General features: G+C 26.8%; 1 long non-coding RNA gene across 1 annotated transcript; it reads left to right on the forward strand.

Moving 5' to 3' along the window:
• Positions 1–20,720: 20,720 nt before the first annotated feature.
• LOC149058999 (uncharacterized) lies at positions 20,721–23,739 on the forward strand. Its single transcript, XR_016190239.1, has 3 exons — positions 20,721–20,827; positions 21,056–21,154; positions 23,556–23,739. It is a non-coding gene; the product is annotated as an uncharacterized LOC149058999 (long non-coding RNA).
• Positions 23,740–24,947: the final 1,208 nt, after the last annotated feature.

Here is a 24,947-nt window from a genome sequence, read left to right on the forward strand (position 1 = left end):
AAACTATCACATAAAGTAGTTATCAGTAATTAACACCATACAACCATCATCTTTGACATTTCCGAGTTTGGTGAACTTGGTATCAGTTTAACAGTTAAAAAATGGCTCCTCAAGCTTCGCAAAATTAATTTTTTAAACCATCACACATTTAATTTTAAAAAACCCACGTCATCTTATTGGTCGACTCCAACAATACCATATTAGGTACTTTTTAGTTAAACCAATTTACTAACCGGTCTAACCGTACATTGTTATCTAAATTATTTTCAGACCTTATTGCATTAATTAATCCCTCCTATCCATCCTTAACATAGAACTTTCCAAATAACATATTTCATTGCTAATTCTATTTCCATCTCATTTCCTTAAATTATTATCATAACGTCAAAAAATATCATTAGAATGTGTTTCCTATTAGTTTAATATCTCTGATTTATATATTTTACCTATATCAATAACACTTATTTTATTTATATGACTCATAATTATAATTTATTATATTATATATTATTTTTATGCTGTGAGCTATAATTGCTAAACTGTGTCATAGCTATTTGTTAAAAACTAATTATTTAAATAAAAAAACAACTTACTTACATAATATTAATAATTTAAAAATATAATGCTATTTAAAATGTATCTTTGCGTAATTAGTTTTTTTATCTGGTCCATATCTAGTAAATTATGTTTCAGTATTTATTGTTAAATTATACGTCTTTGTTTTCTTTTGAAATGTTCTTTTAAAAATCTAATATTCTTCTATGGCCACAACTGTGGTTTTTATATTTTGTGGTTGGTTAATATTTTATTTTACTCGTATATTAAAAATCATTATTTCCATTTAATGTTGCTCTTTTCGGATTGCAAACATTCACAAAATAATAATGCAAGTATAGTTGTAAATAGATTTATTTCCATTGTGCAATTTTATTTGGTATTCCGACTGCATTCGCATAATTTATCAGGGATCAAACAAATATTTTTCATTGATAAACAGAGAACGTTTTATCTGAAAAACTTGATTACAGTTTAAAAATAATTTTTTTTATCATGTTTCATAAAATAGTATAAATTAATTCAGTGTTATAAACGAATTACTAAATTGTTGTTCTGATCTTAATAATGTGAATGTTCATCGTACATTTTACTTTATATTACCGTCGGTCGTTAAATTGACCATTTTAAACAAGAAATTGGCAGGTGCGTAATTAATTTATATTATTATAAACTGTGACTTTATTCTTAATAAAATTTAATTATAATGTCGCCGTTAATTCATTGATGATGATAACATTAATAATAATAATATTCATAATAAAACTGCTGCTCATGACTCTTTTAAATTTCTGATGTAATAACCACGTAGAGTAAAATGTAATGCTAAGATAATATTAATAGGTGTTTGTGTGGCTGAATACTCCAACACGTGATAAACTCCTGAAATATCCGTTGTAAGATTTTTTGTAGACATCTCCCACGAAAAAAATCGACGTCTGTATAACTGGTACTAGGTGTATTGAAAAAGCAAGTATATACTAACATCTGTGGAGTGTCGTCCTTTAATGAATACGTCCTAGGAATTAGAATTAAATACTTTTACACACATAAACAGATTACTCTCATTAATTATTCTTACAAAAGATTTTCTGTGTAATACCGTAGGACAGTTCCGGTCGGAACGACCCTCGGGACACTCTCTTTCCGGAACACATTAACCGTGTTCGCGGTGCGTAATCCATTGACCGTTATCATCCAACGGTAAGATCGCGTTTATGCTCAATTCATACAATAACATTTCCAACTTTGTACGCAGTCGTGCTTGCTCGAATTTAGCTCAATGTATATTATACAATAACGCCATGTATTTCCGTCTCAAATTAATATCATTATCATCACATCTTGTAATGTTATTTTACTATATTAACGGAATTCAGTATTATTAACATAGATTGAAAGATAATTAATGTTTTCAACCCAAATTCTACGAATCGTTGTATTAATACTAATTATCGAACTAAATGTTTTCTTCTTATTTTTTTACGTAAAATAATAAATAATTATGACGTATTTTATGAAAACAATTTAGTTATTTTTACAGTGAAATTCCAAAGCTCTTTTGCATAGATAATGTTCCATATTATAACCTATGGTAACATTAAATAATTAATAACACACTTATTCATAATATCAATGCACTTATTTCATACATTTTCACTATAACTAATGATATTATTATAAACATTACTTAATATATACATTATTCTCTCATACGATATGATTTTTTTAAAAAAACGAATAACTAACAATAATAATTTATTATAGAATGTTAACTTGAATATCGTGGACGGCCATTGCAACAATATAATTTAGTTTCCTGGTAATTTTAAAAGAAGCTTTCTTATTTCTAAGAGTCAAATTTGGTAGTTACAAAATTAAAATTCAAAAGACATTTTTTGTTTTTTTCAAAGACATAAGATGTGTAACACACTAACACATAATGGTCTTTATAGGTTTGGATGTTCTATTAAGTGAAAAAAGACTTTTATCGAGAAAAAAAAATTTCAATTCCTAAACTATAAATATGTCACTTACGGACTTGTGTCTAAAATATATCACTTCTACGGACTACGACAGACTAAGTACTAGTATAGTATACATACCAAATTGTATAAAATATTAATATTTTAAAAATTCAACTTTCAACCAAAACGTTCCAAAGAGTTATTATTGAAAACCGTGTCGGCGTTTTCTATTTAACTCAAGTTTTTGGAGTCCCAAAGAGCTTTCGAAAGTAGTACTGTCTAAATACTACTATACGAAAATTACGTGGTCGCAGACGCGCCGTAATATTGTTTGTATTTTTTAATGGCCCTAACACACCATCAGAAGTTGCAGTTTGTTCAGAACGCTTGACGAATACCTTTAAAACTTAAACCAGGTTTATAAGAATACAGAAAGAATCGCAATGGACAGTGAATTTAGAAGCATCTTCAAAAATATTTTTTAGATACATTTTTTCAATACAAAACGCAAATAATCATTATTTATTTTTTATTTTCAGAACAAGAGTTCGTAGTTCTGGTGAATAAGATTGTATTCTAACCTAATATCGTGCAGACGCTTAACTAAAATTGCTAAAATAAGTTTAACAACAGCACGGTGGAACATGAGTATGATATTTTTAAATATTTTAATTTTTTTTATTAATTGTTTAAGACATCAACAACAAGGTTATTAGCTAGCGTCACATTTTTTTAAATTTACATTAATTGCAGAACATATCTACATTACTTAATTTCTCTTATTATCTATATTTACATACCTGCATTGTTTTCTTAAGTTCTAATTATATAAACCAGATAACTCAGTTCTGTTGTGTTGACAATTATAATAAATAAATAAATAAATTTACTTTATATTTTACGTTTCAAGTAAAACGAATTAAATATATTTATATTGTTTCACTTTTCGTCCAATAATTTATAATTTATTTTATACCTACATGATTTTATAATTATTTATTCAAGTTGAGTTATGATGAGATTTTTTATATTGATTGGAAAATACAAAAATTGTATACAATAAACGTATTGGTTATCACCAATATTAAATACTAGGTAGCTGAAACCGTGCACTTCGTAGCCCGTTAAAACTCTTACCTCTTATATATGTCTCAAACTGTGTGTTAAATTCGTTTCCTGTGATTTTGCTAGCAGTATACTTTTATACATATAGATAAATGACGGTTAAAATTTACTAAATAATAGTCTTACAATGATATTCAATTAAGATTATCATTTTGTAATTTTATTCGTTTTATCGAGAACAGTCTGGCAATTCAAATATTTAATTGAATGATATATAGGCCTATCACTTGTTAATTTTTTTGGGGGGAGGGAGGGGGGGGGAAGCAAAACTGCTTAAATATGGCGTTATTATAATAAAAATACAAAAAGCACAATATATAAGATGTAGAATTTTTTACGGATTACGAAATGCACAATTAACAATAATTCAAGGATATAATATATTATATTATAATAATAATGAGCAACCGTTTATAAATAAACAAAAATTTTCATCGTAAATCTCAAAATTTCTGTTTGAGCCTATCTCCTGCTCATAGGTCTAAATTATCTCTGTGCCAAATCTAATTGCAATCAGTCCAGCCGTTAGGAATACATAAAGGACAAACAGACAGAAATCCATTAATATATATATATATATAGATTAAAAAAAATTTAATGATGTGATATTAAAATATAAATTTTTTGATACCAAATATTATGCGCAGGAACCGTATATTATGGTTCTTAATCCGGGCCTGTAAAATAAGTTATAACTTACAGCACGTTATGGATAAAAAGTTCCAAGCAACCGAGAACGTTTAATTTTTTCAAAATAAATAAAACAAAAATGACAGCAAACGGTGCACGTCGCACACAGCTTTGGAGCTAATATAATACGTATAAATATATGTATACTTTTTTTTTTTTTTCAAAAACAGAGCTATATTATAAAGCGGGGAGGGAGGAAAGGTCAATAGGCGTGCATGTTGTCAAAACGAATTGTTTTATTATGACCGGTGCGCACGATGGTGATAAATCAGAGGACGATCGCTCCTGTATACTTTTACAGTAGTATAAAGTACAGCAGCAACGGGTCTGAGTGACTGTTTTGTGTGTGTGTGTGTGTGTGAGCGCTCTCTCGCTATTCGCGGTATAATATTATTATATATTACTATTATTGTGTAGTGTGTGCACCGCTTTTGCTGCTCCGATATGTGTTGCCGCCGTCACCAATATATCACGTTACTATGTTGTAGAGACCGCCTTCAGGCACATGCACGCACACATATCATTAAACTATAATATCATGTGATTATTATTATTACGCATATTATTATGATGATCGCCGAAAAACATACGCACGGTACCGACCAACCGATCTACATCGTTGTATGATATTTAATATCACGATAAACGCGGACGCCAAGAGTGGAGAGAAAAAAGAGATGTATGCGACTGTGCGTAATATATATATATATATAATATATATATGCATAAAATAGTGAAATTGTATCACTGTTTGTGTATTCATATCATTTATCATACGTTGTTAATACATTTTTTGCACCCACATTGTTCGTTCTAAATACACCCAGCCAGCCGACTGAAACTAATACTCGCTGCGTTCGAAATAATCGTATTTACCAGATCTATACACGATACTGCTTCGATACCTGCATGATAATTGCATTGTACTAATATCACGTTTGCACAAAGCTGTTGAAAAAAAATATTGAACCATACGCAGTAATCCATCTATACCTACTTAGTTTTTGGAAAAACCACCGACGACGGAAGGTTCTCAATTGCTCAGTAAATTCTCCTAAACTAAAAAACTGGCAAACGGTTTAGTCCAATATATTTTTCCATCACCGAGATAATATTATATATTCTCTTTGTCATTCAACCCCCCCCCCCCCACCACGTGAAAAGTTGTTCAGACACTGAAAAGGTTTTAACCATTGATATTTACGATAATATGGCCATGAATAATTTATTAGCTAATGGCAAATGTCTTTCATTTTTTTTTTTTTTTTATCTATAATTAAAAAACCATTATCTCGAACAATTACTCGTTTAAAAAATAAGAGAAAACGTTTTACAACAAAAGCGCAACATTCTTGTGATCTGTAGACTTGAACGTTGTGAATAATTGGTTTTTTTGTTTTGAACTGATCGTGATATACAGTGGTATTGTTCTAAGATATATATATATTTAACGAGACAACGATGGGTTTCATAAAAACAACTATAAAATATTATGCACAAATCCTAGAGAATGAACAATTTTAAAAATAAACAAAATTAATATCAAAAAGAAGAAATAACATGAAAAGAGTAAGCTGAAATCGTAAAAAATTATTTTTCTTTTGCGAATCAGTTTTTATAGCATTCGTTCGAGTCGATACACAAAGTCGACATGATAATATTGAATATCCGTATCAGTTTTCTAGCATAAAAGTATAGTACAAATGTTTACGCCCGTATGTCTTAAAACCACCGATTTCTATCACGATACCTATTATATAAGTAATAAACATATGACAGTGGTAGACGAATAATGTCTGCATGAATAATTATTAAATCATCGTCGTAGCTCATGGTTCCAGTGAACCGCATAAGACGCGACCGTGGACGGCGTAACTCTCGCATAATATAACATAATATTTTACTACGTAACTATATACGTTGGTCTTATGTTTTCTGTTATTATTAATAATATTATCTTTACTATCCTGTACACAGAAGTCTCGAACAGTAGGTTGTTTATGATATTATTATGGTGCCTTATAAGTTATTATACGTATGGTCAAGAGAACTCAAATGACAGTGAACGATGAATCGAGGCGACGTGCGCTTGTTTTTACGATAACAAAAGGTATTATTCAAAGGAGATCGTTCAACAAAATCGGGACGGGCTACTGGTAAATATTATTTGAGTGTCGACAACCACGTCCGTATTAAATTAAAATGTTAAATTAGAGGATAACGAGTATTAGATACATAAAATGTTAGTTATATGTGAGAGACTAACGTGGATTTAAATATTGGAAACATTACTATTTGTTAATAACTTATTAATTAGTAATTATACTATATTTTTAGAGTTAATTATTCTTAAACCTATTGTCCCTACCATCATACGACTTATTCTGGAAATAATAACATATAAATCAAAAAAAAAAAAGTTTAATTGATCATTTGTAGATAATACATTAGATGTATCGTAAAATACCAGGAATGTCTCTCTCCTGTTTTTTAGAGGTCGAGTGTACCTTATCGTTGGGTAAATTAAATCACTGCAAAGGTTATAATTTGTTTATATTACCAAGACAGTAAGTACCACTTATTAGTAATTTATTTTTCTAATATAGTATCACTTTTGTATTATATTATTTAATCACTTTATAAGAGAACAATTCAAAAATTAATGATTGCTGTAGAATATATAAATATTCAATACAAAGAAACAAATTGCAGACATATTAACTAAACTTAATTTTATTGAAGTAGTAATAATTGTTGTAACGTTCGTAAAACGCCAACATTTACTAAAATGTCTGGTAAATGTATACAATCAACGGAGACTGTCAACACTCACTGCCATGAAAATTAATTCTACGTTTATTGGTCTTCTCTCTTCAAAAATAACGAAAATTAAGTAGGTACACTGTGCTATAAATATATTTTATATAGCCATATTTTAATTAAAAACAATGTAATATATTATATTTAGTGAAGTAAGTACATAAAATGTGACTATTAAATGTTTATAAATACCTAGTTATTGTTATTTAATCAATTTTTCATAATATTTTTTGAATTTGTATGAAAAATTAACAATTGGCTAAATTTTAAGAAAACTAATATGAATATTGAAAATTACCAGTTAGAGCATTGTGTGTATTAATTTGTGACTCTAATGATATATATTGAAAAACTATTTTACAAAATTTAGTAACATAGAAACGTTTAATTTCAATATACTTACCTGCTTACCTAATATAATTTGTAGCATACAAAATATATTGAATATAATATTATACAATCATCTTGTCAGAGTCAGATATAAAAAATTTTTACTCATACTAATAATATAAATTCTAAAAATTTAAAAACCAAAACATTTTTAAATCGTTCTGATAAATAGATAAATTATTAGTTATTTATATATTATATATGTATATATGTGCAACTAAAATGCTTATTTTTTGAAATATTAATACAGAATATAAAGTTCTTATTTTTTATTTTTTTATTGGTTTTTCAATTATTATGTGGTTTTTTTTCGGAAAACACTTTTTGGCACAGAAAAATGCTTGAAAATATTTATAATATAATATAGCATGTCTATTATTTGTAAATTTGACACAGATGTTACTCCATTACTCCAAGTTTCAATCGAAATAAAAATCTAAATCGTTTGAGAAAAGTAAATAAAAATAAATTGGTATTTGTCTGTAAATTCATCACAAAATCATAATTTATGATTAAAATTTTTAAATTATTTCCATTGTTATATAGTATATAAAATATAGTATTTAAACATTTAAAATTTTTTAAATTTATATGTTATTTTGTAATGACCTTTCTTTATAATATACTAGGTAGGTACAACCAAATATATATCAACATATTTGATTACCTAGGCATATAAATAGGTACCTACTATACTGACATGTAATATATGTTTAACTATATCCTAGATAGTGTTTAAATTCAAATAATTATTATTTATTAGTGCATACAAATTATTTCTACTAAACTATGGAGATAATATTTATATTTGTGCATATTTAATGTTACTTATAAATTTGATGAGATGTAAGACTGAATTTAAGTATAATAATATTGATCAATATAGTGGCTATTATTATCATTAAAGTCAAAGGAAATTTTTATGATAAATTGGTATAATTATGGAAAATAATTTGGTCTCTATTTAGTGCCTACTACAACCTACCGGCTACCTCATAAATGCATAATATTAATAAGAACTTATTTATTATCATTTTCGTAAAAGTACAAAGTAAATTTGTTAAATTAATTAGTTGTATTCAACTATTCTAAATTATTTTAATACATTTATTAATGTAAAAATATCACAAATTGTAAATTATAAATGTTTAATAATTCAAAATTTAATAGGTATGCACTAACAGTCTACTTTAATTTTTTGAACTTCGCATTTATACGAAATAAAGAAAAACTTAATATTGGCAAACTCTTCAGAATTAGAGATTATTAATTTTGATGTCTGTCGTGAGTGACGTAGTGATGTATAAATTTATAACACTAAAATATAAACGTGTTAATGATAGATCAAAATACTATAAATAAAGTAATTTACTAACACTGGTGTTTTTCTAAGCTTTCAGTTCAAATACACTTATTATACACTAGTTTGTAATTAATTTTTTTTTAGTCGAAAAAAATAACATAAAACTAATTTATTCGAGTTACAAATTAATTATTTGAGTTCATTTGAATTTTTTAATAATTATATACATATGCGCAAAACAATATGAGGTAATTAAAAATAATTTCTTTTGTACATGTGTAGGATACTCTAATAAACCAATGAAAAACATTATTAAAAAGTACAAATAATATAACAATTCACAGAAAAATATGTTTATTTGAAATTGAAATTCTGTATTCATAGATATAAAGATCATAGGTATATTAATACCTAATATAAGAACTTGAGTTACAAGTAATTAGAAAATATCACAATACCTATTATTTTAGTTTTTGGGTTAATATATTTGAATTCCCAAACAATAATATGTAATTATTATGTATAGATACTTCATATATTTACTGCACTTAAAGATAAAAATGCGACTTTATTATCGTTGCAAGATCCTTTTTGAAGACCACTCTGTCATCGACATTTATAGTAGTATACCTACTATACGTATATAAGTCACATGATATATTTGATAAGATTATTTTTTTATAGATCTAAAGCCCGGTGACTAAGGCCATTAGCTATACATAGGCCATTTAGTGTGGAGTGGTACGGTAGGGGTTATTTTTGTGTATTGAGTTTGTAGGTTTTTTAAGTGAGCAGGGTTGTAACACGTGTTTGAGGATGTGTGGAAAGGATATGTTGCTAAAAATCCCGGGTGGTCATCCATCCGGAAGCTAGCAACTGCGGCCGATACGTACATTCAGTGCGTTTCCGCAGATTGAGCGTACGATGACCACGCCTCACAAGCCACTTGATAAGATTTGTCTTTGTCTTGTTTAATCATTTTATTCTCAATTTCTATTTCTTACGTGGAAACTAAACCACCAAAAATTTTGGAATTCAAAAAACAAAATAATAAAGATCCATTAATGATTGAAAATATAAATTATACGTAATAAAATATCCAAGCAGAATTTATTAAAAACAGCGTGACATAATTTAGATAATTTTACAATTTATACATGCACAACCTAACCTAACCATACAATACGCTTAAGGTAGGTATACAAAAAAAAATAGGGTGTGCAAGTATAACCATATACAGATATGGCATTTCGGCATGAGTTTAATATAGTGTTAAAGGCATCTATTAAGTGGTACAATGATTTCAATCATTACCTAATAGGTCTAAATAAGTATTTTTTTTTTTTTTTATCACAAATAATAATTTAATTTCAATGATAATAACACTATAACAAAGTAGTAATATTCGCAACATGCGGCGTCCAAATTACCATTAAACACTTACTCACCGAATGCCGCACATACCACAACATCCGATCAAGCCTCAACCTTTCCGAATCACTCTCCGAAATACTTCAAAATCATCCCAAGGACATAACAGACATCATCCAATTCATCACAACAGCAAACCTCCAATCCAAAATCTAGAATTAAGTTCTCTCGTTTATGTTTCTTACTGTAAATATTTAATTTAAGCTATTCATATTTTGTAAGCCCAATGGCCTATGCTGCCGAGGGCTCTTTCCTAATAAAAAAAAAAGTAGTAATATTACGTGTTACGTAACGAGTAAGTATACTAGTATTATATAAGTGATTTAAATATTTAACTATCAAAATTCAATAAAAAATATAGTTTTTTCCTATACTTGGTTTTTTTTTTTTTGATTATTAATTGATTTTGAAAAATTGACACTTTTTAACTATGATATGTTTTTAATAAATTAAATATTAAGGTTTCGTGAACATTACAAATTTCCGAAGACTGATATGGATAATATATTTTAAACATGGGAGATTATGATATGGTTTTGAAGGCTGCTTCTGAATTTGGAGTAAGTAGTGACAGTTTAGTTTGAATAGTAAAATGACTTAAGGTATGTTAAAATAAGTGTAGAGGCTATAAGATTTTGAAACTAATGAAAAATAAATCATTATTTATGACTTATGAGTTTGAGGATTTCATTTAACTTTAAATTAATTAAATATACAATATTATTAAATATTATTATTTAAAATAAGAAATACAATGAAATTGGTACCAAAACTGAAAAAGCTCCTTATATGATGAAATTGTTTAGCAAATAATTCATAGGAACCTATAAAATCATTTTAAAAAAAACTTTTTTATCTTTTTTAACTTTTTATCCATACGAATGGCATATATTTTATATTGATATTATGTTATTCACTTAAAAGTCAATACCATAAAAATTATTACACATAAATATTTTTAAAATGCAATTATATATATAGACATTAACAATAAACGAATATAATTAAGTACATTTTCAAGCTTTTTAACCAAGAAACAAACATTTTATCAATATCAATCGAAAAAAAACATTTCTAGAGAATTCGAGCATAAATATTAGTGAATACGTAAAATATATTATATAATAACGGCTATTCCATTCAGAATAACAAAAAAGAAAAATCAATTATTGTTTAAATAATAAATAATAATGTTTATTCTGCCATTTTATCACTGTTTTTTTAAATTTTTTTTGTTTTTCCCAATAATTAAGAAAAGTTCTATTTTTTTGTTTATTAACTCATAATAGCAAGTATTTTGTTATACAATAATGTTAATAACTTCTTACTATTAAGAATGAATACTAATTTACAATAGAACGATATAAATAGTTTAAAATTATTCTAAATATTCTTAACATTTCATAGTGTTTATGAAATAATAGGTAATACTTATTGGCTATAGATACGCAATGAGAACATTTTTAAGCTCTTTTTTTCGAACAGTTGTGATGATTCACTTATCAGAAATACCCGAGCAACGACAAAAATTGATGGTGAAAAATTAAGAATACTCGAGAGGAAAGTACCTACTTAGGAGTCCAAGGCTGGGCATTAACGAGTTAAAAATTAAAATTAAGTTAAAACGTTAAGTTAATATTAACTAAGTTAAATAACTCGTTACTTTTTTTTTGAAACTAAATTTTAACTTAATAAGTTAATTTTTTTTTACAAATTTAACGTGTTAACTTCAAGTTAATTATACACAGATTTCTTAAAATTAAGTTATATTTTAAATTTGATACAGTCAACCCATTGATTTATAACTTGATTCCTTAAGAAATATAAATATATAATATAAAATAAACGGAAAAGTGTATAATTAATAAATAATTAATCTAATTTTGTATTCAGTCATATAATTGTAGACGGATCGCGATGTTCGTGTACTAGTTTTCTTGTAAACCAAGGCATAAATCAACCTAGTGACATTTTAACTCATACGCCACACATCCTACTGTACAAACTAATTACTAAGATCTCTGCAAAAATGAAAATGTGATCTTGCTCATCGGAAGAACAAGACTAGAATAGGTTGGCCACATTAAATATTGGGATGCTGGGAATCTAATGTAAAAAGCGATGACAGACATAATGAGACAGAAAATACCAAGAAAAAAACCACAGATAAGATGAAAAATTAGCGTAAAGGAAGTTGTTAGAATAAATTAGAGTAGAATGAGAAACATCATATTAAGTACGACAGGAATCAAATTAAGGAAGTAGTTAATTTAGGCAGCAAAATACCTAATGCACTAAATTTCTTGTAAAGCTTACAAAACAAAAAAATAATAATAAAAAAATAATTCTATTGTCAACGACTGCTATGGTTTATGGTTATAAAATGATAACATATACCTACATTGTGATGATGTATAATTTTCTTACTGAATTTTTAAAAACCATAAAAACATAAATATATGTTACTAGAAAAATAGTGGCCGTGTTTTCATATCTTATTAATTATTCTAGCTCTGTATAATATATCTAGTTTTATATTATACACATAATTTACCTACTAGGTATACGTTTTTAATTGTACAGATTATTTGATATCTTAATTTTTATACCATACTTTTTTTCTCTTTGATCGTAATATCAACTTTTATTTTGTTAACGAAAAATTTTAGATGGTGTGAAATTTAATGAAAACTTTATTTCCAAACTTTCAATTGTTTTTTTTTAAGAAAATTATGAAATTCTAAATTATATAATGTATAATATTTACATTATTCTGTAGGTATTTCTATATAAGTACTACAATTTAATAATAAATCAGAAAATCTACCATAATATTATATGTTAGTATATTTGATTTTCATAACAGTTATTTTTTTGAAACCCGTTTCTAAATAATATTTTTTTAAATTTTATAAAAAATTTGTTTGAGTATAAAATAGGTAGTACAGATTTACAGTAAATCAAGACCTGAAATGATGTTTTAGTGATAGGTACATAACTTTATAGGTACCTATATTAATCTCGGCTCTCACTTATACAACATTATTTGTTCGTACTTTCATAAATATACAATTATACAATAAAATCTAAACAAATTATATGAACAATAAAATAAGAGGTAATTCACACCTCAGCCCGCCTACCTTTCTAAGAAAATATTTATTACAGAATAATCAATTTTTAAAAAAAAAGTAATTTTTGAAACTATTTTGAGGTTGCCACAGTTTTTTGATAAAAATCAATTTTAAATTGCCACTAACAATACACTTTTATGTTAGTTTGCCGGTAGGTTGAACTAATTTTTACGAGTAAAACAAAAATTGTATGTCTCTGAAAAGAAACTACCTTTAAAGTTGAAAATTGAATTATTATTACCGCTCCAAAAGATGAAGACAATGTATCTCTACATCATTCTAAAACCAATCATTTATCATCATTCCGCTCAAAATTTAATTGAGTGGCTATTTTTATTTTCTTTATTTGAAGAAAAACTTGTGTACCTACAAATGAGATTGTGTAAAAATCTGAATTTTTTCTAAATATTGAAGTAATAGTTACGCAATTCTTTCCAAATAATCATAGAATTAACATTAAAAAATAAATATATCTTGAATGTTGAAATCAAAAATCTATTTAAGTATTCATAAGGTGTTCGAATTTATTTGTCAATTAATGATGGAAACTTGAATAATATCAGACTTTATCTAGTTATGAAAAAATGAAGTATAATAAGAATTCTCAGTAGAATAAATTTGCCGTGAAATCATATTATATTGCGTGGGAATAACCCATTCCCTACAGTAATAAGGGAATAAAATATGAAGGTGATGCTATAAAAATTGTCTTGTCACGCTGACAAAAAAAGTTGCACCACCAACCTGACCTATTATATAATATTATATGCCATATATATTCTATAATCTATTCTTATGATCAACTACGATTTGTACCACAGAATAAATGCCTATTTATTTTCCCTAGTTAAAAACAACTAAAATTTCACAGATAATATTATCAGGCGGAAAGTGTACCTACCTAATCATAATACACATATATAATTAGTCTTAATCTCTTGATTAGCGTTCTTACAATTGAAACATATATCTTTATATTCTGAATATAATATTTTCCACAAGACGATAAGACCATTCACAGACTACCAATACACTAAACGTAGCACAGTTACATTATATTTGTGGCGGTGTTTCAAGTACACTTTTGCATCGCATCCCTATAGCTATAATAATCATTTGTTGTCTTTATGATTTGGTAATAAAGATATGGCCGATAGCCATTGACGTCAGAACGACCGTGCAGATAAAATAATAAAATAATATGATGAGCATCAAAGATAAGAATAAAAATGATGTGCGGAAAAAACGAATATAAAATCAAATTAAATGGATGAACGAATAAACAGCACTATGTCATAAACCTACGAAAAACACACAAATTAGATAAAGCTATTTGCACACGCGCAACAATTTAAAATCACATAAAATAACTAACTATTGAACAGAAAAATGGAAAGAAAAACTTTGCGTGGGTATCTCCGTTACCATAAGAATATCGAAAAATAATGCACTAAAATAAAAGCATCTCAGTGACGCGTCCATGGATATTAGAGCTTAATAAATAATAATCTTAACAAAATAATGAACATCGATAGATGACATTTTGTAAAGTGTTTATCGGTAATTGTATAAAACGACGTATTTTTTGTTTTTCGTCATAACGTCACATTGAATACTTTACGATTGTTCAAACACGAGTAAGTATGTGAATATATTATGTGTGATTGAACAATATGAAGTATTCAACTGTTTAATCCGATTACCTCCATCGTTATAATAATATTATTCATTTCTTTATTGTTATTGATCAAAAAAACATTGTCTGCTGAGGCATTAGTTCACCGATTGATTCATTTAACGTAAGACACGCATTATTTTAAATACTATTAATGTTTTTGAGAATATTTGTTTTTCACATAATTTTATGTCAAAAAAAAAACCAACATTGTTACAAAAAAATTAATATATCTTCGGTCATCGTTATTTTTATTTTTTAATTCTTCATTCCAAATCAGATTATTTTTCGGATTACTTTGATACATGGAAATAAAATTTTGGATGAGTAGTTTATGAGTTATAAAAATTTAAATTTTTGATGAGTGGAATAGAGTAATACAGGGATAACCCAAAAAGTTTTGGACCATTATTCTGCTTATCTACATTTTAAATACTTACTTTTAACTATAATAAATTTGTCCGAAAATGTTAAGATTAAAATACTCCAAATCATGCTTCAAAATATGAAAAAAATAGTGAAAACTTTCTAAAAAAATTATACGTAAAAAAATATAAATTTTTCACAAAAAATATTTATTTATAAATCGGTATTTATACATAATTTAATATTTATTTAAACGTATAAAAGATGTTCACAGTTATTGGTTGAAATAAATCAAATTGAACAGTTTAACTTTGAAAAAATTAACGTTTAAATTTGAATGGAGATCTGGTCCCAAACACCAATATTTCAGTATTTGTGACTCGTATGATCTGTTGTGGAATTTATTTTATCTTGTATTCTCGTAGTTGCGGCATTCGGTGATGTGTTTCACTATTTTTTTTCACTTATTTTACTCCAAATGAGTCACATATTGGTGGTTCGTCTATTACCATAAGGTAGTCGTGTTTTAGGAATGTGTCTTCTGTCCACAGACAGTTTGTCGTAGACTCGTCATGTCTTTTTATCCCTGGGTATATACCGCATATTTTCTGAATTGCTTTTTATTGCATTTATTTGGATTTTCGGATTTTCTCGTATTTTTGCAATTTTTAGTTTACTAGTTGAGTTTATTTTTTAAATGTATTGTTTTATCTGCAAACGTATATAAGTATACACATTATAGTGGAATATGAGTATAGCCATCCAGCCCGATCGAGGAGTTCGCATTGAACGCTTCACGATCGGCATTCCAAATTATAATTTTATTTATTAGTTTATTATAACCTTTTCCTTCTATACAACGCTTATTTAGATTTTGGCTCAAACAATGAAATTATGATTATAAAATTTTTATTTATACCTTCAAAATAATATATATTAATGGGGGACGAGGTGGCCGAGTGCAGGTCTAACGCGTCGGCTGTGGCTCAGCCGGACCTGGTTCGATCCTCGACCATCGGGTGGCATTTTTCTCCGGGCAAGTCATGGTGTCCGGAGAACAAGTGCCGCCATCCCCACTCTGGATCATGGCAGAAACCTACGGGTGCCCCAATAGAAATTCTGCCAAACATGCGTCCGAACTAGGCCTTCGGGCCTACTCCCGGACATAGCGCCATACGAAAAAAATAAAAATATATACATATATATATTAATGTTTTACCGGTTTAGCTTATGGATGAATTTGTTCTTAATGTCAAAAACAATAGCTTTATATTTTGTTTATTTTTATATAAAATATGGTAGCTATTGAATATATTGTTTTTAAAATAAGTTAATAAGTGTCATTATCCATAACAGTGCATAGTAATAAATAATGTTTAAGGTAATCAAATACTAAGGTAGATTCTAATTTTTCTTTATTTATTGACTGTTTACTATTGGCATTTCCGTATGTATTTTCATCATCTTTAATAATATTTATACAATGTAAATTGAAAATTAGTCAAAATCACAAAATTTGACCTTTAGAGATTAGAGACTTCTCCCTTAATTCAAAAAAATAAAAAATAAAAATACCATAGAAATCAATTACCCAACAAGTTTCTTTTGGTTCAAATAACGGTTCTTAACTTAATATATCTATATAAAGATTATATAAAACTGAAAACGTCAAAAACATTTCCATGAAATCCTTTCGTTTAAAAAATAATATAACGTTAAACACATTTTTCAATATGATAAAAATATCATTACTACGTTTTTTTTTACCTACTATTCTTTTAAAAGTTTAATAATATAAAATATTTTGATTTATTTTATGAAACTATAGAACCTACTAAATACTGTTATCTATCCATAGGTATTCCATAGGTTAGGTTACCAATGGAATACATATGTTCACCATTGATTACTTGGTGAGATCAAGTACACTCATATGCATCAAATTGTCGAACTTATGGCCTAGAACTATACTTTAAAAGTGTTAAAACTAAATGCATATGACTGTGCAGTTTATAAGATCACGACTCAATTAAATTTGAAAAAAACATCAAAGACTATTTTTTGAGACATCAGAAAAGCTTAGAGAACATGTAAATCAAATCACGTTAAAAAATATACCTGCACGTTCTACATCCAATCCACGACTTGGTGTTACCCATATATAGGTCAAATTATTTCTCAAAGCAAGGGACATTTATGTCGATTTGTCCGTGTGTACACTAAAACTGATAGATACTCAAATCGAGATACGCCTATATAGCGCATATAATCACTATATAGTATTTTCTTTAAAAAAAAAACTGCACACATATGAAACCGGGATATTCAGCTTGTTTTTTATAAAATGAAAAAAATAGAAGTGTTGATTATCATTATTTAAACGAAATAAAAATATATAATTTGTAATTTATAATAAAAAAAAAAAAAACAAAGTATGGAATATATTATATTAATTTATATAAGTAGGTAAGTACGTAATAATAATATAATAAAATACTGGTGATATCTAAATGTGTAAAAATAAGTCAGCTATGGTGTTATTATGAATATTACATATTATTATATATTTTTTTACAACCCATGATATTATACCCAATTTAATTGTCGAAGCTAATTGTTTACAAAGTTTCTTTAATAAAAAAAAAAAAAAAAAAAAAAAAAATACCCAATTTATAAAATAAAAATTACAGTATTTACTAAAAATTATATTGAGGATCTAATTTCAATTAAAAAATAATGAATTTCTTTGAGGAATTAAAATGGTTGATTTGTTTGTTATTTGTTTTATGATATATTTTTAAAATGATTGAATGTGTAAGTATTTGCACAAGAACCTTCTAAAGTTTGAAAACCATTTTTATTATTATTTGCATAGAAAATCCACTTATCCAAATGTATAAGACTTAAGCACAAAAGTAAATTTAGTTTCAATTTATTTTTAAAATAATTTTTTAAGTTAAAGCATTAAATATATATATATATATATCACAGTTTATAAATTATAAGGCGTAAAAATGAATTTTTGAATATAAAACCATTACCATATATATAATTAAATGTCAAACACTATGGAATCTGCAGTCATTGATTAATTTTAATCAAACAGAATATATTTATGGTATACCACAAAGTACAAACAATTGAAGTACTCATTTATACTATACGTAAAACGTTGAAAAAAAATTACAAATAAATTTGATTAGTTTTAGTAATTATAATAGGTACGTGTAATAATTTATATATTATATTTTCCGTCTCACCTGAAAAATATCAATATCATAAAATTAAAACACACTTACTGAAAGTAAAGTAAGTAATACTTTTTGGAATAAATACCTATTTATGTTAATAACAGCTACAACAATGACTATTGATATTTCTAGAATTTATAAATACTTGACTAAATATGCTATGTTTGTACTTAAATATATTTATGTTTGATTTATTAATATTTTAACTAAAAAGCTTTAAGTGTATACTGTAGTATAATGTTAATACGAGTTGTATAATTTTTTTTTTTTTGATAATTACATTTTTATTTTAAAAAACATTGAATTTGAGCGCTGTTTGTTGTATTCAGTTTGAAATTTTCTCCTCTTTCTATTCCATTAAACGAATTGAGCATCAGAAATGGTTCTCAGTGACGTAATCACGAAAAAAAGTGAGTACCAATATTGACCCTCAAACCCTGAGAGTCAAACGGTGTGAGTACCAGAATTGATACTCAAAGCCTGTAGATCAAGACGTGTTTAAAATGTTTGGCACAGGAGACAAACCACGTGAGTACCAAATATGGTCCTCGTGGCAGTCAACTTGTTAACTCTCGTACATATTTATCACTTTTTTCTTTTTATTTATTTATTTAAGGCTTCAAATACAAAAGTTTATTAGCCTACACAATGGTTTACATGTTTAGTGGTAACATTTAGTTAAAGGAAATTTGATTTTTTTACATTGATAGTTTATAATTATAATTTACATATTAATAATTATAATGTGGCATCGTTGATTCGTTGTCTTATATGTTCGTTGTGAGATCGGCCGTCTTGATGAAATTGTTTATAGTTTTTTCTTGTCCTGGTCCGAGTGCGACTTTGAGTGAGGTGGTGTTTATGTTTGATTCTGGCGTTATGGTAAATGGGGCATTCTAGGAATATGTGGTTAACAATGAGTTCACAGTTGCATGTTTCGCCCGTGGATTCTAGCTCCTTATACGCATAAGATAGGAATGTGTAATTCTAGTATGTCCAATACGTACTCTGGCGACCATGGTCTCTTCATGCCATGTAAGTTTGACTAGTGGGTCCAGCCATTTTTTAGTCTATGGTTTTATTTGTCTGAATTTATTGTTTTGATTTGTTTGTTTTTCCCATTGATTCTTCCAGAGAATATAAAATTTCGTTTTGAGGGCGCGGATTACATCATCGTATGTTGCATGCGGGTATATTTTAGTGTATGGAGAGCTAGCCGTTTGCATCACATTATAAATGACGAATATAGAGTAGTTTATTAAAAATAAATTGAGTTTCGAAATAAAATAGTATAATGTTTTAATGGTTATCGTACATCAAGTTTTTATGTACCTATTCAAATTCTTTTTCTATACACTCAATTTTGAATAACTCATATTTGTATGTAATGTCACACAATATGAAATTGCAGACTCCATTGGGACAGGCGGACAGCAATGAAATAAATGTCAGCTTGTCACGTTACCCTCTTTCGGGAGCATTGAAAACACACATTTTGTACCTACATTTAAAATTCTTTAAACGGAAAAAAATCAATCACTCTATTGAATGTACCAAACACATTATCATGGTAAAAATATCTGTATAAACAACGAATAAAAAAAGAGATACGTTGGACCCATTTTCTCGAGAGAAGTAAGCCACTTTCAATTGAGTGCATTGGAGATAAATTATATTGTCGTATACAAATATTTTATAAAATTAAGGCAAATCGTTACATAAAAAAAACTATTTGACTGCCTAATATAATAATATGCTTGTTATTTTATTCTATGAATGAATTAAATGTTCATGTTCAAAAACACATTAATGGCTGTTAATATTGGCTTCTATGAATCTATATTAAATATTTATATTTTAATATCTTTATATTGACCTAATATGAATTTACCCATCTGAGTAACCCCTACATATGAATCCTGGTTGTGCTCTGGATTGGTACTGGGTACATTACTTTTTTTAAAGTCGTTATTTAATGATCATTATTTACTACTAATAAATTTAATTCTGAACAGAAAACACAATGCGTTACAAGACAAATAAGAAATAAGAGTTAAATAATAAAAACAGAAACATACCTATTCCACCAATAGTCAATATTATGCGAGCAACATAAATGTGTAAGTACTACGTTAATCTATTATTTTATTATCTATATTATTATTATTATTTCATATGGCGATTATCTATTGAAGTATTGAATTAATTTATATACAGAAGTCAAAACTATATAAAAATAAATTAGATGAATACCTAGGTATATTAAATTCACGGTGATAAAATACATTTATGTATAAATTATACGTTTGTTTTATGAGAACTGTATAGTAGTGATTTTCTGTTTTCAGATCTTAAAAAATATATATAAAAAAATCACAGTATGGTGTTTGGGATTACTTTCAAGAAAGTGTCTATTCGTTTCGTTCGACAGCATTTTAAATTTAAAGGTAATCGGATTCCATTCGGCCAGTACGTGATACTTGATAAGACATCTTCAGCAGAGTAGAAACAAAAGTCGATAAATGTATTAAAAAATAAAATAAAACATTTCCCAAGTGATTTAAATCACTTTACTATTGCAATTGATGTATTGATGTATATATTTTATCCATTTTTTAAAACATGCTTAAAAACAGAGTATATGTTTCTTTCAGTATCACAAAAACCATAAATAATAATTAAAATAGGTACCTACTATAAATTTAATACTTCAGACATTGTTAGAATATAATATTTGTGATCAATGTATTTAAATATAATGTACCTAGGTACAATAATAATAAAATTGTTTATAACAATTTATGTCATAATTTAATACGTTTGATCTAAAATTAAATTTTATTTTTCTATACTCAAAAACATATTTTATCCAGTTTGACGTTAAACAAGAATAATGAGAATCCAAAATTGTAATTTTTATATCATGACGTTCATAAATATGTATATGGATTTTATTTTATTATATCATTACATAAGCAATACATTTGTAATAGATTGATACATTTTTTCATTCGTTTTGAGAAATTCATTTCTTAGTGTTATAATTAGGTACTTACTAGTATTATCTATTGTAATAAACAAGTTCCATACGTAGATAAGTCTAAAAAATATAAAAAACAATGTAGTTTTATTGATTTATATGAAAACATTACGTTGATATAAATAGTTTATGAAAACGTATATTTATATTACGGACGTAATAAATATGTAACCTAAAATTAAAATATTACTTCTATATAGTATCTAATTTCTTTTCTTTTTATGAGTGGGAAATTCTCAGATTAAATTATTTCTTTGAAAATATCTTTCAAGCGTAAAATTAAGCATAAAACATTCAGGACAATATCCTTTCATAATAATGATTATGTTAACATACTTATTCGTATCGCTATAAAAATGAAAAATATATCATTCAAGGGGTAAGGACGTATAGGTAAATGAATTTAAATTTTGAACATACAGTTACAGCGTAGATTATTAGTTATTAATTATAAAGATAAATATTAGACAGGGTTTTGTATTATTTAACATTTTAAACTATAATACTAATAAAATTAAAATACATTCATATCTTGGACTAGGTAATTAAGAATGAAATTGAAAATTGTGACTATGTGATTTAATTTTAAAAATTATTAATCTTGGTATGTTAGTTCTTGGCACAATCAACAACTCTGAAATGTTTCACTTTTCTTTGAATTCAATTTACTTCAATCTATAGGTTGATTAGAAGTTACTTATAATTTTGGTGTGTAAGTTAATATTAAATATCTAGGTATTATATTATAATATAATATTTTTATCGAAAACAACATCCACAAAACCATCGCATTTATAAAACTTACCGATATGTACAACTTAATCTAAGAAAACCATTGTATCTATTAGCAGCTAATATTTATTTTTTTGTAGGCTAATAACTTAGTGTTTAATGCTGTACCGTAAACAAAAAATAATTAATTAATTAATTTTTACAAGTGTTACATTTTTATTTTAAAACTTTCATATCTATTATCACCTTATTTAATTTTTAAAATTAAAAATGCAATTTATTTATAATTAATGTCATAAATATTTGTTATTTATAATCATAATATTATTATTATATTATGCTTAGTGCCGAAACATATATATTATCACCAATAAATTATATATAGCTTTTAAAAATTTTTAAAGCATTAATTACTTTTTTATTATAAAACTATATTACACTCATACCAAGCAGCCACTAAATACTTTAAAGGTTTCCAAGTACAAACAATTATTTAATAAACATTTATTTTTTAAAACCATTGAATAATTGAAAGTAAACAGTAAATTCTTTAGTAAAATTAAAAATATGTTTCACAAACAAAATACTATTATACTCGATTTTTAGGTCTTTTGTGAGAAATATTCGGACACTTTTGACGATGAGAAATTCAAAATACTAATTAAAGAAAATTTAATATCTTTTGAAGTAGGTACAATACGAAAGGCTTGAATGCTAAAAAATTATATCAAAAAGCAAGTGTAGACTGAAATATATGATATAGGTACTTGATATTTCATAACTCAATATAGTCAAAGCCGTATTCTGAGTAATTAAAATGTGAAACGATAAAATATATATATTTAAATTATGTAACGTACACAATATTGACAAATTTTTTGCGTATGTAAAAAAAATACATTTATATATAACACTGCGTCACTTTATTACTATGAAAATAAGGGCTTAAATAAAAAACCAAATCTAAATTGTAATAACACAAGACGTAGATAAATCATCTAAAGCAAAACTTCAACGAACGTGAGTGTGTGTGTGTAGAACACCAATAAATATCAACTCTTTGTATTTGTTTTCAGCGAAATTTTACGGCAGACCCAATGTCGACGACGTTACCACGTCGAGGCGACAGGCGACAACATCGACAATGATGATGATAATAATAATGAAAATCGGTGATAAAATAATAAATCGCGCAACAACAATAACATAACTTTGAATTTACGCGCAGAATAAAACATTCAAACTTTATTAGTGTATACAAGTAACAATGTACCAATGTATATATTTACGTTTAATATTTTAGTTGTATATTCATTGTACGACGTACGTGTATTATATTTTATTTGTAAATTCCATTGTACTGCAGCGTGTACACACCAGCGGTGAAACACGAAGCCAAACTTGTTACGAGTTGGAGAGGGATTACATAATATTTTTTTTAACTGTACAGCTTGATATTCAACCGAATCGTAACAGGACAAATCTACGTCAAGTAATTTATATAATCTATAAATCACTATATATGAGTGTAAGACGCATTATGATGATAACTGCGTTCAAAATAAAATTACCCACTTTAAGAAGAAAAAAAACGTGTTTGGTCAGCGATTTATATTATGTTAGAACGTTTGTCTCGTTTTACTCATCTTGGCACGATGTAATGTTGAATTAGTATCATTTTAAAATTGAACGCGCGAGACAATATAACCAGAATAATATCGCATCCAAGAAACGATTTTGTGGTCAGCCCATTCACCCGAAAAACACACTATTAGACATTACTACATTAGGTAAATACGATGAAGTGCATCAAATTATTATTTGTAGTTTTTAAATTTTTTCAAAACCTATTTGGGTAATTTAACTTCTTTAAACAATAGTTTGTGTTTGATTTTCAATCTACAGAGCTTTTTGGCCTTTATTAATGTCTAAAATAAAATAATGTGACCTGATGAATCGCCTTATTGCTTGACGACCTGTGATAAAATAATGTGTTGTGATATTAAATTCGAAAGGAACAATAAAGCATCACGTTCAAAAACAATTATAAGTTTAAACCTCAGTAAAGACATAAATGTTTTATTAAAGTTTCTTGAAATATTTAGATGGTCGTTAGTAATTTATACACTGGTAGCTGTAAAGGAATCTACAAATGACATCTTCAAAGTTCAAAGTATTATCTAGTCGTGATTTTAATCTATGATGTGTGATGCTTATATTTGTTGAGAACTTAATATAACTATATTAAAAAAAAAAACAAATCATTATCATTGTATATAATATAAGGGCCATACACTGTCACCGCTTCTCTAGAAATCTAAAATCATAAGTAAAATACACTCACAAAATCTTTATACTTGCTCTGTGTTGCTCTCTATATCATGCCGTTGTGTTATGTTCAACGACTACAGTACTACACACTATTTCTAATGCGATAGTAACCAATTTAAAAATATTTCAGCGTTGGT

The sequence above is a fragment of the Diuraphis noxia genome, unplaced genomic scaffold (assembly GCF_037042655.1).
Source record: "Diuraphis noxia isolate RWA-SAM2 unplaced genomic scaffold, SU_Dnox_SAM2 contig0002, whole genome shotgun sequence".
Lineage (NCBI taxonomy): Eukaryota > Metazoa > Arthropoda > Insecta > Hemiptera > Aphididae > Diuraphis > Diuraphis noxia.